Here is a 16,919-nt window from a genome sequence, read left to right on the forward strand (position 1 = left end):
TTTTCCCTCTCTCTCTATAGAGAGAATGTTTTTGCTGAGGAATACTGGATGACGTGAGTTTTTTCTTTTAGAGAAGCTTGTATTTTCTTGACTGAAGGGCACAAGGTAGTTTTTTAAAAAGTTAAAACAGTCAGCATTTCCCATTTTTCTTAATTGTCCTACCATAAACCTGCTCAAGCGATGATTAATTTTGATGAAATTTGGCCGATAGTTACTGAAATAAAATTTGGTGTTTGCTCTGTGGGATGGTGGACAAACATGACATCTCATGACATTGATCATCTTAAAAAGTAAGTTACAATTCAGGAAGAAACAAATTTGAGGACAGAATATCATAAAGGAAAGGGATTATTTTCCTGGAAGGGTAAGAAAAGGTATTTGGTAGACACAATGAAACAAAGGATTTTATGAAATTAAAAAAAAAAAAAAAGTCTTAATGCCAACAACTTGATGTTCACATAAGTATTTAAATCACAGAACTCAGGGTTACACTCTGTAGAAGTCAAAGCAGTCTGTCCCATTACATGTTAGTGATTTTTATTATAGGAAGAGATATAATTCAGTAATTTTCTAATCATCAAATATTAGGACAAGCTAACTGTTATAATTAACAATTTCAGAGTCTTAATGGCTTAACACAGTAAAAATTTACTTCTTGCTGCTGGAGGGAATGTGTGGTGGGCTCTACTTCATATGGTCATAAAGCCATGGATTATTGATCTAGAGAGTACAGCATCCCCAGGCCTTTGGAATCCTCTTCTCGATCCTCTGCATCTAGTCTGCAATAAGAGATGAGAAGGTGGTAGGTTTTTTTTTAATCTTTTTTTTTTAACGATTTTATTTATTTATTTGACAGAGAGAGAGAGTACAAGCGGGTGGAATAGCAGGCAGAGGGAGAGGGCGAGGCAGGCTCCCTGCAGAGCAAGGAGCCGGATGCGGGACTCAATCCCAGGACCCTGGGATCATGACCTGAGCCGAAGGCAGCTGCTTAACCAACTGAGCCACCCAGGCGCCTGGAAGGTGGGAGGTTTTTTATAGATCAGGCTTAGAAGTAGCAAATATCATTTCTGGCCCATGCTGCATTGCCCAGTCACATGTGTCTGCCTATCAGTGAGAGAGGTTGGCAAATGTAGTCTTACTGTATGCCCAGGAGGAAAATAAAACAGGATTTAATAAATCAAAGTAGTCTCTTCCACTTATACTACACCCAATGAAAAAAGAAAAAAAATCTTTGTGAAGAAAAATATTAGTAGCTATGACAACCTCCAAAAGAGAACGCAATTTATAATTACATTGATTATTTAGCCTTTCTCTATACTTTCAGGAAGAACTGACTTTCCAGACTTATCCTTGTGTTCTCAGAAGCCAAAAACCCAACCTCAACCTTTCTTCTGATGAATTGGGGAGAATGGCATTGTTTCCATTTGAAAATGTTGATGAATAGTAGGAGTAATTTTTTTCATCTTTAAGGAGCAAAGGTATAGACAATGTTTTATTTTTTGTTTTATATTAACATTATTTTAATTTTCTACTGCTCTGTGACAAATCACCTCAAAACTTCAAGGTTTAAAAGAACAATAACATTTTATTATTCTATCACAATTCAGAAATTTGGGAATGGCTCTGCGGGGTGGGTCTGGATTGTCTTTCACGTGATAGCAATCAGATGGTGGCCACACCTGTAACGTCAGGATGCTGACGCTGCGGGGAGAGACTACTCATGTAATCTTCACATCTCTCCGTGTGGTCTCTCTGCAGGGGCTGGTTTGGGCTTCCTGTCCCTGCAGGTGCATCCGGGCAGTCAGACTACTTACAGAGATGCTGAAGGTTTCAAGGGATAGTTCTATGTCTTGAAGTGTCCTTAGCTGGATTGTTAGGTTCATTAGCTACCTTTCCACGGACAGTGCTACCAGAATTTCCACCACCATGTAACAAGGCTCGCCTTTCCTCCGGCTTCCAATTACATTTTCCTCACTTTCTTTTAGGCTCTCACTGACAGTGTCTTCAAGAACCTTTTCGATTCTGCTGACACTCTCCTTGGGGCCCTTTAGGTTTTCACTCACAGCCTCCTTTGGGCTCTTCTACCTACTTTGCAGACCCAGAGCTAATGCCACATGGTCTAGCTTTTTGTAACAGCAACACCCTACTCCAGGCACTGATATCTGTTTCATTTATGTATTTCTGAATAATAAATTACCACAAAAGTGATTGGCTTAAAAGAACCACAGTCCCTGCATTAGCTCGACAGCTTCTGTAGATCAAGGATTTGGGAAGGGCTCAGATGGCCAGTCCTGGTTCAGAGTCTCATGCAGTTGAAATGAAGCTGGGACCACAGTTGGCCTTTTCAGCAGGTTGTCGCGAGGATTAAAAGAGATGTTCATAAAGCGTTTAGTGCTGTGCTTGTCATGCCATCAGTGTTCAAAATAGATTAGGTCTTGTATAGTTGTGTGTCCTTCATGAAACCTAGCTTAACATTCTGCATATAATGGATTCTTTGTAACACTGACTTAACAGATAAAATAAGATAACGGAGGTTTAGGAACCATTTATTCCTCATCTCATTGTGAATTTCCAAGGATATTTTGGATTGAATTTATTGATTAGGTGTAAGAAAAAATTAACTATTTAAAGATAGCACTGAATGTCACAGGCAGAGATGAGGACATTGCATTTCTGTCACTTAGGCCTATTTTCTACTCTGTAAGCCTAACTACTACTTCTTTTTTTTTTTTTTTAAGATTTTATTTATTTATTAGAGAGAGAGAGCATGAGCAGGAGGAGGGGCAGAGGGAGAGGGAGAAGCAGACTCCCCATTGAGCAGGGAGCCTGACGCGGAGCTCCATCCCAGGACCCTGAGATCATGACCCGAGCCGAAGGCAGCTCCCAACCGACCTAGCCACCCAAGTGCCCCTAACCACTACTTCTAACAAAGTTTAACTTGCACTTGTATTTTCCCAGAAAGTTCATGTTGTGTCAGAATTGACTCACCCCACAGAGTAGAACTTCCAATTCTCATTATTTTTAGTTCTGCTTCCATTCAGCCAAACAGTGGGTCCTCATCTGGCCAAGAGAAGACAGAACTTTCTGTGGATTTCCAAGATTGACCTTTCCTATGTTTGGAGAGATTATTTTTCATTGTCTTAGAGGAGTGGCATTCTAGTGGATCTACCCAGAGAGCACTGCCAGATCAAATTGCAAATTTTTAGGACTATTGGGAGGAGCTAAAGATTTGGGAGGCTGAGGCAAGACATCCCCTGAGTGGTGCCCCATAATACTGGATCATTCCTCCTCACCCCTGCCTTCTGCTGATTGCATTTTTGAGGTACTGATAGAGAGAGAAGGACAAAGATGCAAGACCTGTAATTGAAAAGTATAACAATGGACTTGAACTGGTTTTTCCTTTTGGCATATGTTTAAAGGAAGAGAAAGGACACAAACCCTCTTAAAAATGCCACACATTTTAAAACCTGACATCTGACTAATCTATGGATTGCCACCATTGGGGATCAACCCAAACTGACACCTTGAAAACATTTTGGGGTTAAGAAACTTCCAAAAACATTTCTTAAAGTCATTCTCTTGGCACCTCATAGAATCTTTTCAGAAAAGAAAATCTGCTCAAGGAAGGTTTTTAAATTTTGTTTTGGTTTGGATTGATTTTTGGTCTGGCAATATTTTACTTATATATATGACACCCCTACCCCTGATCAGTTGAAATTAGTCCCTGAATATGAAAGCAGCCATAGGCCCAGGGAGGCATTCCTTTCTGGTTGGATTTGCAGCTTGTGTGTTAATATGTTGCAACATTGAAAAAGCGTAAGAGAACATCACAGATGCAATGCTCATGAATGGTTTCCAGTTAGTGGAGAATAAATAGACTTCCAGAGAGAAGGAGTATTGGAGAAGTCCCAATATTCATCATATTGGTTTCTGTTCAGAAAACCAAGTCATTCTTCTGCTGCCCTCTTAATTTTCATTACATTGAATGGACAGTTCTATAAGGAATGAAATGAACTGAAAAAAAAATGTGTGTCATTTCAGACATAAAATCAGGTTTTGATCTGGATGTCAGAGTAACGAAGACTTGCATTTCATAAAGAGCCACCCCCTCCCTTTTTTAATCCACTTTAGAAAATGCTAGCCTGGAAAGGGATTGACAGTGTCAGAAGAACTTGAGCAATGGTGAAAAGTTTTAGTCTCTAACATTTAAAAAAATGAAAAAAAGAAGTCAATGCTCTGCTTTTAGCAAATGTAATAATTTACTTATTACTGCTGTTGGCATTTAGAATTTGTTTCTATTAGTAAGATTTAGAAAGCTTTGTTAAGATATATGGAGATATTATTCTAGCTGATAAATTTGGAATCCTTGAATTCAGGGAATTTAGAATTTGCGTCTGGTTTCAAAATGCCTTCTTAAAAATAATATTTCATGTGTAACTTGCCGTGAAGTTAACTAGATTATGAGGCTGTTTCCTTTTTTATGTCGGCTGGACTCTTCTCATTAATGGCGTACCCCCCTGGTTCTAATGTTAAGTGGATTTGCGCCTTTAACAGAGCCCTGTGTTTTAAGGGGCAGACTTCTGTTTTGTATTCTCAGGTTACCCATTCAAGACTTCAAAGGCAGGCAATTTCCAAGAATATGTGGGGTAACTTCAAATAGGTTCCAAGAATCATGGAAGGTTCTAGAACTTTGAATTCTCAACTATGCATCTGAAAGATAAATGCCTATAAATATATGTGTGTCTGAGTATGGGGCTGCTATATTAGCTGAATGGATCACAGAGTAAAACACGAGGAAGGGATTTCTACTTCAGGGAGAAACTTTTGAAAACTTACAGGAAAAAAAAAAGTGAAGTCTGTAATGCTGTAATGCTGCTTATGGTGATCTGGGCCCCACATGGATTGTGGGAAGCCTTGGACTTTGGTCTTAGGCTTTCCTTTTAAATGTGCCAAGGTGTTCCATTTTTATGGCTTAAATCATGTCCTATCGTGTATAATTTCTTACTTTTTACACGTCTTTTGGCAAGAACATAATTTTAAGAGCTACTGATTTGTAGGTGCAAGCTTAGTGGTTTTATAGGTTTTCTTTTTTTGGGGGGGTATAATCTATGAAGAAGGTGTACATTTTTTTGTAAAAACTCTTTTTTGCCGTTTTGATCTACTGAGCCCCTTCTCCATGATTCAATGGCAAATTGTCATGAGAACATTAACCACAAACAAACACATATTTTCTGCGATATGGATGTCAGAACATTTAGCCAAGTGATGCTAACTTGCAGCACAGAGCATTGTGCAAACTTCTAAGCTGTTTGCATGGGGGGAGGGCAATTCTGGCTTTTGTAGAACTAATACAGAATCTTAATCTAGGTGAGATCTGTGCTAATGCTCAATTTTAAGTTTTAGGTTAAAATTAGAAAACCACAAAGTCATGTTAGAACCATTTAGTTGCATTCAAGGTTGCTCTTCAAAGATGAGGGAGAAGGTTGGAATTGGAAATTGTCAAATAGTTGACAGTTTCAATCCAGGACCTTCAAGCTGTGCTACCAGGAAGTACCTGCACAGACCACTCCATCTTCTAGTGAGACGTGTTTCCTTTCCTTGTTGGCATTCTTTTTGGAGCCAACCCCACAGCCCCGCAGCCCTGCCTATTAGTGACAATGCAATTTTTCTTATTAATTTGAAGATTATAGGGAAATGGGAAGCAATTTCTGAGGCAGAACAAGGCAGTTTGTGTGTGTATGTGTTTGTGTGTGTAGGCATAGATCTGAACAGTATCTAATGAATATTTGATATAAAGACAGTAGTCCTTCAGCTGTGATGCACAATTACTGCTTGATAATGCCAAGGAAAAAGACTTCTAATACTTACTACTTATATTCAGAGAGTAACAGTTGGTTTCTCAAAGCACTCTTGGGGTATTCTGAGAATGTGTTTTCTTCTCCTTCTAAAGCTGAGGCAGAATTAGGGCAGATCTGGGTAAATTTGTAGACTGTTGGCTTTAAACCCATGGTCACCCTTGCCTTTCCACACTCCCCTCTCTTCCTCTCCGTTCTCTAAACCACCTGCCTCAGGAAAGTCCTTGTGGAAGGATTTCCCCTTATCCTCAGAGATACAGAGCTTTTATTGTGCTTATTTTCTTATGTTCCCTCAGAAAAATAGTTCTTTTTCATGAAGAGCAGTAGTGCCAGGAAGTAAGAAATACTGTGCTTTCCACAGAGGTGCATGCATTCTGTCAATCAAACACAAATAACCACCTCAATAACCCGTAATTACCACTGACAGTATAGTTCACACCTAACATGTAATCATCACAGACACTGGTTTCATAATTAGCCCCCTGACTAACCCGGGTGAGAAGTATAACAATGGAGAGGGGTATGTTGTATAGACCAGTTGCCAATGCTACAGGCGAGTTGATCCACCCTTCCCTGGTCCAGAGAGGAAGGTTGTAACTCCTCGCATCCCCCACTAATAAAACATGCATCTGCAAGTGTTCAGAACGATCCTGACTGTGACAGTGTCAGTGCCTAAAGGAGAGTCATCTCTGGGTGTTCTTTGGGGAGAGAGCATTTCCACAGTGCAGAGTTCATGCAGCAAATCACAGGATGTGTGGCCAATTTGGAAATGAGAATAAAAGAATCCAAGCTGTAAATTCCTGTTCCTTTAGAGTGATAAGTTAATTTTAAATGTGGAGACATCATCCTGGATAAAGGAGGCCAAAAGCTTTCCCAGAACCTCCTGTGGTTGAGAGTCACTTCTAATGGTAGATATATTCAGGTTGGAGTCATTTTGCCCTGGTGACCATCAGCATAGGGAGCACTGGGCTGACAAGAGGACTGTGGACAAAGGCTGTGGAAGTAAGTGGCCCATGAAGCCTGACCCAGGTGTTCTAACCTCTGACACCATTGCTCAGTGCTTCCTGTGACTAGGAACACATTCCTGAGAGTATGAATCTAGGTTTCTCCCAGGAGCTTCCATCTCTATCCTTAGCCTCTTAGGCTGCTCCTTCCTCTACATATAAATAACATTCTCTGCTTTTCTCTCTCTTTTTTTAAATTAACATATAATGTATTATTTGTTTCAGGGGTACATTTTCTCTCTTCCTCTCATTAGCATATATTTAGTTAGCTACCAACTAGCCCTATGCTGGGCAGTAGGGACACAAAGATGACAGGGCACAGCCTCTGCCCTCAAGGAGTTCATATGAGGGACACACACATGTAAACAAGTAATGTCAACACACAATCAGAAAAGCTATAAAAGAGACAGAGACAGGCATTGAATAATGGGGAGGGACAGCAGGGACATGATAACTTCGCCTGGGAGACTTAAGGTGGGACAGTAGCTTGGTAGAAGAGTTGATGTTTGAGATGGGTCATGAAGGATGAGTAGAAGTATGCCAGACAGAGGAGGAGGGAAATTAAGGTGCCCGTTTGGCAAATATAGATTTTATTGTGTAGGCAACACAAATCCATTTAAGAAGGGAGGGCATGTGGTTAGAATATTAGATAACTCTAGCAGCAGTTTAGAGGGCCCCTGTGGAGACTCTAAGACAAGGAGACAATGAGGAGGAAGATGTCATGGTCTAGTAGGCCAAAGTGAAGACCTGAAATAAGGTAAAAATTCTATGTGTATATGAGAAGGTGGATAAAAGTGATTTCTGAGAAGTAGGATTGACAGGTTTTAGTGATAGATGAGATTTGAGATTCCATGGTTTTCAATTCATGTGGCTGGATAGATGTTGTACTTATTCATTCATTCATTCATTCATTCATTCAACAAATACTTATAGAACACCTGACATTTGTAGCACATAAAGATAATCAAGATGAAATTACTCTCCTCAAGGTCATAATTTTAGCTTGGCACAAGAATCATTTGGGAGATTTTAGAAATTCCAGTGCCCAGGTTGCACCTCAGGCCAATTAAATTAGATACTCAGAGGGTGGGCTGTGTTTGTGGAGGGAGTGGAATCCAGCATTAGTAGTTTCAAAAGTTCTCCAGGTGATTCCAAAGTGTGGCCAGGGCTCCAAGGAATCACAAGCTAGTCAGTCAACATAATATTGCAAAAACAGTGTGATAAGAGCTATAACAGAAATTGGGACATGGTCTCTGGCAGTAGAGAGAAGGACCATGTAGGTCTGCCTCCTGGCTCGGGGCAGCCATCCTAGAGAAGGGGCCACTTTAGTTGAAACTGGGAGAATGGGGTATATTTCCAGGAGTTGAAGTGGGGTGGACATTCTGCTCCAGGGGGCAGTCCTTGCAAAGGAATGTGCCCAGACAGAGACGAGTTGAGGAGGAGCATGGGGAGGGAAGAAGAAGGACACAACACATTCTACTTTTGGAGGATGATGGGCCCATAGGACATCCAGGAAGAAAGGTCTGCATCAGTTGGCTCTATGAATCTGGAGTTTGAGAGAAGTGAGATCTGAAGGCACAGCGTCAGGAGTCTCAGGTTCATGGTTGAAGCAGTGGGGCATGCACAAGATAACTCAGGACCAGTGGGTGCAGTGTGTGTAGCCCTAATGAACACTGACACTTACTTGGGGTCCAGCCTCAGAGGAAGAGCAGTGCGGAGAAGAAGGAGCAGGGAGGGAGTGCATTCATCTTTGAAGATGTCTTCTAGTCTACAGCCTTGTTCATCTCCCCGGGATTAATTCCAATCTGGTTATTGTCAGATGTTAGTCATTGCATAATTCTAAGTTCTCTTTATACATGTGAGTGGGGAAATTTCCAGCAAAGGCCATTCACTTGTTACTACTATTATTTCCATGATGAAGAGAGCATCATTTGTTCAGACAAAGTCTAAACAAGACACTAGGGGTGTATACCTTCCTTGCCTTTAGGGGCTCATAAAAGTCAAACCATAAAATATAAACATGTTCCTTAACCACCAATTGAGAAAGTTGAAACTACTCAATGAAAAAAAGTACCTCTTTTCTTAAATCTTTGTCTTCATTTTCAGTCTTTACTTCCATTAGTCACTGTCTTTCCTTTAGTTACTGTTTTTGGAAATCAAGTTTAGAAGGTTAAGTGGAGAGCAATGGAGTTAAGGAGGAGAGAGAGATTTTTGAGTGTAGGAGGTGCTCTTCTGATTAATTCAACATATATTAAACATCAACTACTTGGTTAATAGAGTATAAATTTCTTGGTGGCAGGGAAGCAAATATACTCACTATTGAATCCCTACTCCAGGTTCAGGCACATAGTTTATGCTCAATAAATGTTTGTTAAGGAAATGAATTTAAAAATGCAAGCTGGCTTGGTGTGTACTTTGACCACAGAGAGAAAGACAAATCCAACACAGAGCTTGCTTTCAAGCATTTTGTAGTCTAATGAGGTTGGGGGAATCAGAAGTCCCCAAATTGTTATAATACACATTGGAGCATGACGAATTCCTTGTGGTCATACAAGCTCAGTTATAGGGATTTAGAGAAGGGAAAGTATATCACAGTAGGTGGGGGTTAGGGGTATAGCTCAAGAAATATATGACAGAGGAGGAAGAGTTGAAGATGGTCCTTAAAAGATGAATGGGACTTAGGCAAGTAGGAAAGGATCAGGAAGAAATGCCTGGAATGAAGGCAGACTGCAGCACATCTGTGTAAGGGTAGATGTATGAGAAACTTGGTGGCACTTAAGGCTGGACAGGTGGGTTATGGACGACTTTACCTGCTTTCCCTGAACACATCATGATCTGTCATTTCTTGAGTAGGAGCAGCCCCGAGCTCCTCTCAGTCCTTCACAGGCAAAGGCATTTCCCATAGAGATGAGCCACCCAAGCCCAAATGGGCAAAGAAGAAAAGAGGGAACTTGTCCCCTTCTCCTTCCCCTGCCTGTCCCGTACAGTTCTGAGGGAGACTGAGCAGGACCTCCATCTAGGTGAGGAGGGAGGGCAGGGAGGAAAGGCTGTGTGTGATGCGTCAGTATCACTGCCCTATAATACCATGAGCCCTGGCATGGAGGAATTGTCTCATTTAGCTCTGCTAATGTCTCCTCCCTCCTTCCCTCGGCCCCGGAGTCTAACATATGGAAGAACTTCAATAAATATTTGATGAATGAATGTATGTGAATAAAGTTCAATAAACTTTTGTGTTTTACTTTTGGAATCCACTTGTAATGAGGTTAAAAAGGGCTTCTGTTAGACAGATGCAGGATTTATTTCTGGGAAGCAAAGATGCTGCAAAATCTGGCCAGGGTGCGTTGCGATGTTTGCGCGGCACAAAGCGCTGCCAGGTATGGGATTGGGGCTGAGCCAGACGGAAGTCTGCGTTTGCTGCTTATTTCTATTACCCTGAAAATCATATCATATTGATGACAAATTTATCTCAGTCCTCCACCTAAAAGCTTTAATTACATTTTAAAATTGTTATTATTTACTCAACATTTCTTCAAAGCTGAATGTACCTTTAAAAAATAATTTAAAGTTTCTATAAATAAACGTGAGGACTTAAAAAATTTTTTGATCTTTTAGAAATTTAAAGTAGCTACAACTTCTCTTATATATTTAGTATGTAAATCATATGTACTATGTAATATTATATAATATGTAATTATGTAATATTATGTACATAAATACATAGGTAATATGTAATAGCATTTTAATTCTTTTTAACTCCTTGAAAGAAGATAGTAGGAGAACTTTCATTGATGATTTTAAAGCCCATTCATCTAGAGTCTACTCATTTGTAATCCATAAGGTATAAAATATGAGTGTTAAAATATATCTGCTAAGTACATTGCTACCCTAGGGATGGTCAGGCATATTCTGCTTAACAGGGTGACAAGCAAACTGATTTTGGAGTGTGCTTTGGTGCTCTGAATACTCACAGTGAAGGCAGTAACAAATGAGTCTTCTCGGGCACCTGGGTGGCTCAGTTGTTGGGCATCTGCCTTCGGCTTGGGTCATGATCCCAGGGTCCTGGGATGGAGTCCCATGTCAGGCTCCCTGCTCAGCGGGGACTCTGCCTGCTGCTCCCCCTGCTTGTGCTCTCTCTCTGTCAAATAAATAAATAAAATCTTTAAAAAACAAAACCAAAAAAAAAAAAATCAAATGAGTCTTCTCTTTTGTTAGAGCAGTTCCAGGCCCTTTGAGGTAAAGGGTTTTCACACTTGGGCACAGTGTGCCTCTCAGGGCTGTGTGGATGGGCAGGACAGAGTGGCTGAAAGGCCTGTTTTGTGGTCTTCAGCCTTGGCCTCTCTCAGACTTCCATCCCAGGCCCCTGGGCAGATGGCACAGGCTGGAGGTGGAGGCTTGCGGCGCATTTCTCCCAGCACTGAGGTCACATTTGGCCCAAATAACAAAATCTCCACCAGTATGAAGGCAGCTGAGACATGTCTCTTCCCTCGCACTGACACCCTCCCACTGTAAGAGAGCTGATGAATAAGAACTGGCCCCTGATTTTGACAAGATTGCTAATCCCTACTCTGATAGAGACTTTGCTTTCCTTTCATCCTTATTCTGTGGCATAACATTGCATTTGTTTAAAGGCTTATAATAATTTTAAGGTTAGGTTGACCTTCCCAACCATGGTAAATAATAACCCTTGTTAAAACTTAAATGATATATTTATGGTCTTCACTGCAGAGAAGATGCATTCACAACTTTAGTTGAATTCTTCGTCCATTCTGTTGGTCTTATCTCTGGAGGTCTTTGAACTTTTCTTTCCAAAATTACTTTAGAACCAAGGTAGAAACCCACCTAAGGATGGAGGAGGCCTCACATCTCATGCGGGGCAACATGAACAGACTGGAATCCTCTGTCTCCAGGATGAGACTCATGAGGTCTGCTGATAAGATTTGGTTTATGGCACAAGACAGTTTTCAGATCTGTGTTTCTGTTCATGATATTCTAGAGAGGAGATTTATTTGCAAATGTTTTTATTGGATTCTCCCAAGAGACATCTGATAAACTTAAAAGTACCAGCATTTCTGTGGTTATAAGACAAGTGTCAGAATGTTTATTCATTTACTTTCTCAGTGTTATTTCTACTCCATTTCCTAGTCCTGTTTCCCTCTTAATTCAGAAATGGAATTCAGAAATCTCATAATCAAGTATTTATTATTAATAGAAAAGCAAGCATCTTTTTTTTTTTTTAAAGATTTTATTTATTTATTTGAGAGAGAGAATGAGAGAGAGAGAGCACATGAGAGAGGGGAGGGTCAGAGGGAGAAACAGACTCCCTGCTGAGCAGGGAGCCCGATGCGGGACTCGATCCTGGGTCTCCAGGATCATGACCTGAGCCGAAGGCAGTCGCTTAACCAACTGAGCCACCCAGGCACCCGAAAAGCAAGCATCTTGAAAATGTCTCCCAAATCTGACCAAAATCATTTACATAGTGTGGATGACAGTGGACTCTTAACTCGGATTTCTCAATTATAAAAGCTTGCAGTGCATCTTTTTCAGAAGAAATGTTTTGAATCTAGTTTACATGGATGAGGCAATTAAGATGTGGGGAGATCGACTGGTTTCCTGAAGGTGATTAGAAATGTAGCTATTAAAATTTTTTGTTTTTTTGATTTCCCCCTAGGCTGCAAATGGAAAAGAACACATAGGCCTTCTCATATTTCACCCATGAATATTCTCCTCTCTTATAATCCACAATTGTTTCTCTTTCTCTTTCTTCTTACCACATACCCGTAGGGATTTTCCTGCCCTTACCTTTAAATCTGAGCTCCTGAGGAACACTTCTCATCCCACCTGATGCCATTGCTCCCAAACATGCTGTTCTGCTGCTTTCTTTGGTAACGAGCAGTTGGTGTGGGCTTCACAGGGGTATCCATTTCTCAAAATTATAACCTCCCTGTTACATCAAGGGGACTGAGAGGCATTTTATAAAACTTTCCAAAACTGTTTACACTGGTGATCATTATGACCACCAGCTCTATACATTGCCATCTTGGACCGTTTCTTGCGAATAAGAATTCACTCACTTCTGTTTGTCATTTGTGACAATAGCAGATTCTTGTTTAGGAGAAATGGGACTTTCTGTTTTTAGGCTTAGGACTTCCTTAAACCTTGCCTCCTGAGTTTCCTGATACATTACCCCCCGCCCCCCCCCCCCGCCGGGAGAATATTTCAACAGTGTCCTCTCTTTTTGTTTTGTTTCATTTTGTTGTTTTGTGAGAAGACTGCATGGGCATTCATGTGACTGGTCTGCTAAGGCCACAGTGCATTTTTCAGTGATAACTCTCAGTGTCCAGTTTCCTCCCACGGGCCTAAAACAACATAGATCTTCATTCTGGGGTTAGAACTTCTCTCTGGGATTGCAGCTCATTTCTGAACCATATAATTCATGTTCACTAAAGGAGAAATTCTCCTCCCCCAGTGGGAGGCTCTGGACTGTATCTCAGGTAGGCAGCATTTGCTGATTTCAATCCTGATGTGCCTGCCAGGAGGTTTCTGAGGGTGTCCTGGAGAGATGCTGAAAATCTTTTCAGGTACCCACGGTGATTTTGCTCTTGAGTGCTGCCACGAAGGGGTTATCAGGGCTCCTCTGTGGTAGATCCTGACTTCTGGTATCTGTAAACCCCCCCCAGGACCACCACTGCCTCAGGTTCCCTCTGAGGGTTGTCCTTTCCCTTCCCCTAGTCCGTGTGATAGAGGTGGTGCTGGACATTGTTTGCGTCTCGAATCAAGCTATGTGAGGAGTTTGGTTTTCTCTGTTATGTCAGCCAATAAGTGATCTTTTCTTGCTTAAAGTTATTTGGTCACTTGCAGCCGGAACCCTGTCTGATAGACTTGGATGGTAGTCAAGAACTAGGGTGTGTATGTGTGTGTGTGTTTTCTTTCTGTTCTTCAGGAATAGAAAAAAGGATGAGGAACTCACCCATTCTAAAAATGTTCATTGGTAGATTAAAAAAATTATTTAGAATGACAAAATAGGATTAGTAAATTTTTAAAAAAGCCTTGTGAGAGAACAGAAAATAGAAAAGAAAATGAAACAGGGGCACCTGGGTGGCTCAGTCTATTGGGCATCTGCCTTTGGCTCAGGTCATGATCCTGGGATCAAGTCCTGTGTGGGGCTCCCTGCTCAGCGCAGAGTGCTTCTCCCTCTGCCTGCCGCTCCCCCTGCTTGTGCTCACTCTCTCTCTCTCAAATAGATAAATAAAATCTTAAAAAAAAAGAAAAAGAAACAGAAAACAAAACAAAAAGACTTCTAGGTATACAGGTCACTTACAATCACAGCAAAAGATTAGCACTTACATGTTTGTATCATTTATCATTTGTATCATTTGTATCATTTAATTACCCACAGTCTGTTCCAGGTCACGTCCACAGTTTGACCCTTTCTATGTCAACTATTAAATAATCTGGTACAAAATATAGGGTTTTAAAAAAAATATTTATTTATTTATTTTTATTTGAGAGAGAGAGAGAGAGGGAGGGAGAGAGAGGAGGGCAGAAGGAGAGGGAGAGGCAGACTCCCTGCTGAGTGCAAAGCCCAGTGTGGGGCTCCATCCCAGGACCCGGAGGTCATGACCTGAGCCGAAGGCAGATGCTTAACCGACTGAGCCACCCAGGCGCCCTAGTTTGGTGTTTCAAATAAACTTTGTTTTGAAATGTGGTTAGTTTCTTTGACCTTGGGCAAGTTTCCTCACCTCAACATTTTAGGGGTATTGTTATGGACATAGCATATGTGGAATGTGTCTATTGGGGGCTGGAATGAAGCAAGCAGTCAAAAGTAGGAGTAGCTGCTAGTTATTATCACTGCCTTTACTCTGACCATTTGCTAGAAACATGTGTCTCCCTCCAGGTGCTCCTGTTTTTGTGGGTCCTAGTCAGGGAGCTGCCTCTGGCCTCAGCCTCCTCCTGTTGCTGGTCTCCCCTGATCATGTGGAAGTTTAGCTGCCGCTCCTATTGATTGTTAACTACCAACAAAGTGGCCACACCCAGAAAGTCTCCATCTCTCCTCCCTAGTTATATCCGGGCTTCTGATTTTTATTATAAACAAGGAAGAACATAAAATTTAGTTACTTAAGGCAGAGCTCAGTGATGAAACAATAGGAAGTGATAGACTTGATTCCTCTCTGTGTGAACAGTTATGTCTATAATCCTGCTGACCAATATTTAAAAATCTGAAATCACCCAATGGTTAATTAATATTATTCTATTATATGCTACCTCAAGGATGGCAAGTGTAAGACTTCTGCGGGGCCATGTCCCACATCAATTGTAGCTGTTTCTCACTGAGCCTTAACTTGGCCTCTGAGTCCTTCTCAACTCAAAACACCTGGCAGATACCAGCAATGGGGTATTAGTACCTAAGCTGAAAATGTGCCCCCTTCAACCATGGGTTTCTGCAATTTTGAGATTTTATTATTGAAGTTGCTTACCTATTTTGAATGTAATACTTGAACACTTACCTATTTTGGTGGTGGTTGGGGGAGACTTCTGGACTTTGCATTTTAAATGGGGACTTCGGGGCCGAAGATAAAGATTCTGACCGAAGGAGAAGAACAGCCAGCTTTGAGAACAGTGGAGGTCCAGAGAAGAAGATCGGAACGCTGTGCTAGGGGATGAAGGAAATGGACGTGGAGAAAGGTCTGGCGCCTCGGTGTTCTCCGGAGGGCCAGAGAAAACTGTCTTAGAGTTTGGGAACAGTTTTGTTGATGTGTTGACAGCTAAGGTTAGAGTGGCATTTCCTTTTGAAAACCCGAAGTGTGTAGAAAATGAACTCTTGCTGAATATTTCAGTTTCAGTTTAACTTCTTCCTGTGTAACCAAAGTGTGTGTGCGCGTGCGTGTGTGTGTGTGTGTGTGATGTTTTGTTTGTTTTTGGCTACTTGGAGTCAGTTGTATCCTAAAGAGGGGAAATCTGACAAGACAGAAGAAGTGATGCAACAGGAAGCAGATCACCACAACAGTAGTTTTATATTTGTGTCATGAACAGGCAGGAGACAGAGTCTAGCACATTTGGTTGATGGGGCAGCAAATGTGGCCAAGGTGGATCTCATGCCGTCTGTGTTCTCAGACTTTGGTACCATCTCCCGCCTGGTGATAGTCATTTGGGGTTGGGTAAAAATTCTAGCAAATAAAGATAATTGGTCACTAAAAACCTTCTAGAACCTCAAAAGTTCCAAATAAGTGATGTGAGGAAGGATTAGGCAGGGACATTTTCACTTAAACTTTAGTTATAAAATTACCAATTTACCAAACAAGTACATTAGGTGGGAATATAAAAATATTAGTTAACATTTCATCACCTGTTTATATATATATATCTGACTTTGTTATTATTATCTTCATTTTACAGGCTCAGAGGTTTTGGGTAGCTTGCCCAACGTCATCATCTTGTCAGTGACCAAGCTTTGATTAAAAGTGGGTCTGACTGATACTAGAGGATAAGCTCTCAACCACTCAATTATGCCACCTTAAAAACTGATTCAACATAGTAGTTGTTAAACACACACGCACAAACACACACACACACCCCCCAAATTAGGACATGATAGCTGAAATAATATAAAAACATATCTTTTAAATAGAACAACTGCCACACTTTCTAAAGTGTACTCTTTCAATTGAACATACGAATAAAAGTTAACTTTATTTTTTTTTAAAGATTTTATCTATTTATTTGACAGAGAGACAGCGAGAGAGGGAACACAAGCAGGGAGAGTGGGAGAGGGAGAAGCAGGCTTCCTACTGAGCAGGGAGCCCGATGCAGGGCTCGATCCCAGGACCCTGGGATCATGACCTGAGCCGAAGGCAGACGCTTAATGACTGAGCCACCCAGGTGCCCCGAATAAAAGCAAACTTTAATTAGTTGTTCTTATAATCTTGTTGGTAGAACAACAATTGAGTTTCTCTGTTGCTAAACTATATTTGTGCCACTCAGATCACAGTGATTTCATGTAGCAGGGGATAAGCTAAAATTCTTCTGCATAACTTCATTGATGGGAATGATAATACTCAAATTC

General features: G+C 41.0%; 1 long non-coding RNA gene across 1 annotated transcript; it reads right to left on the reverse strand.

The window, feature by feature from the left end:
* Nucleotides 1-523: 523 nt before the first annotated feature.
* LOC144378975 (uncharacterized) lies at nucleotides 524-15,641 on the reverse strand. The gene is made up of 3 exons (XR_013440932.1): nucleotides 15,364-15,641; nucleotides 10,828-10,994; nucleotides 524-779 (listed from the first exon to the last, which is right to left on the reverse strand). It is a non-coding gene; the product is annotated as an uncharacterized LOC144378975 (long non-coding RNA).
* Between the last annotated feature and the right edge of the window lie 1,278 nt (nucleotides 15,642-16,919).

This window comes from Halichoerus grypus, chromosome 9 (assembly GCF_964656455.1).
Source record: "Halichoerus grypus chromosome 9, mHalGry1.hap1.1, whole genome shotgun sequence".
NCBI classification, from domain to species: domain Eukaryota; kingdom Metazoa; phylum Chordata; class Mammalia; order Carnivora; family Phocidae; genus Halichoerus; species Halichoerus grypus.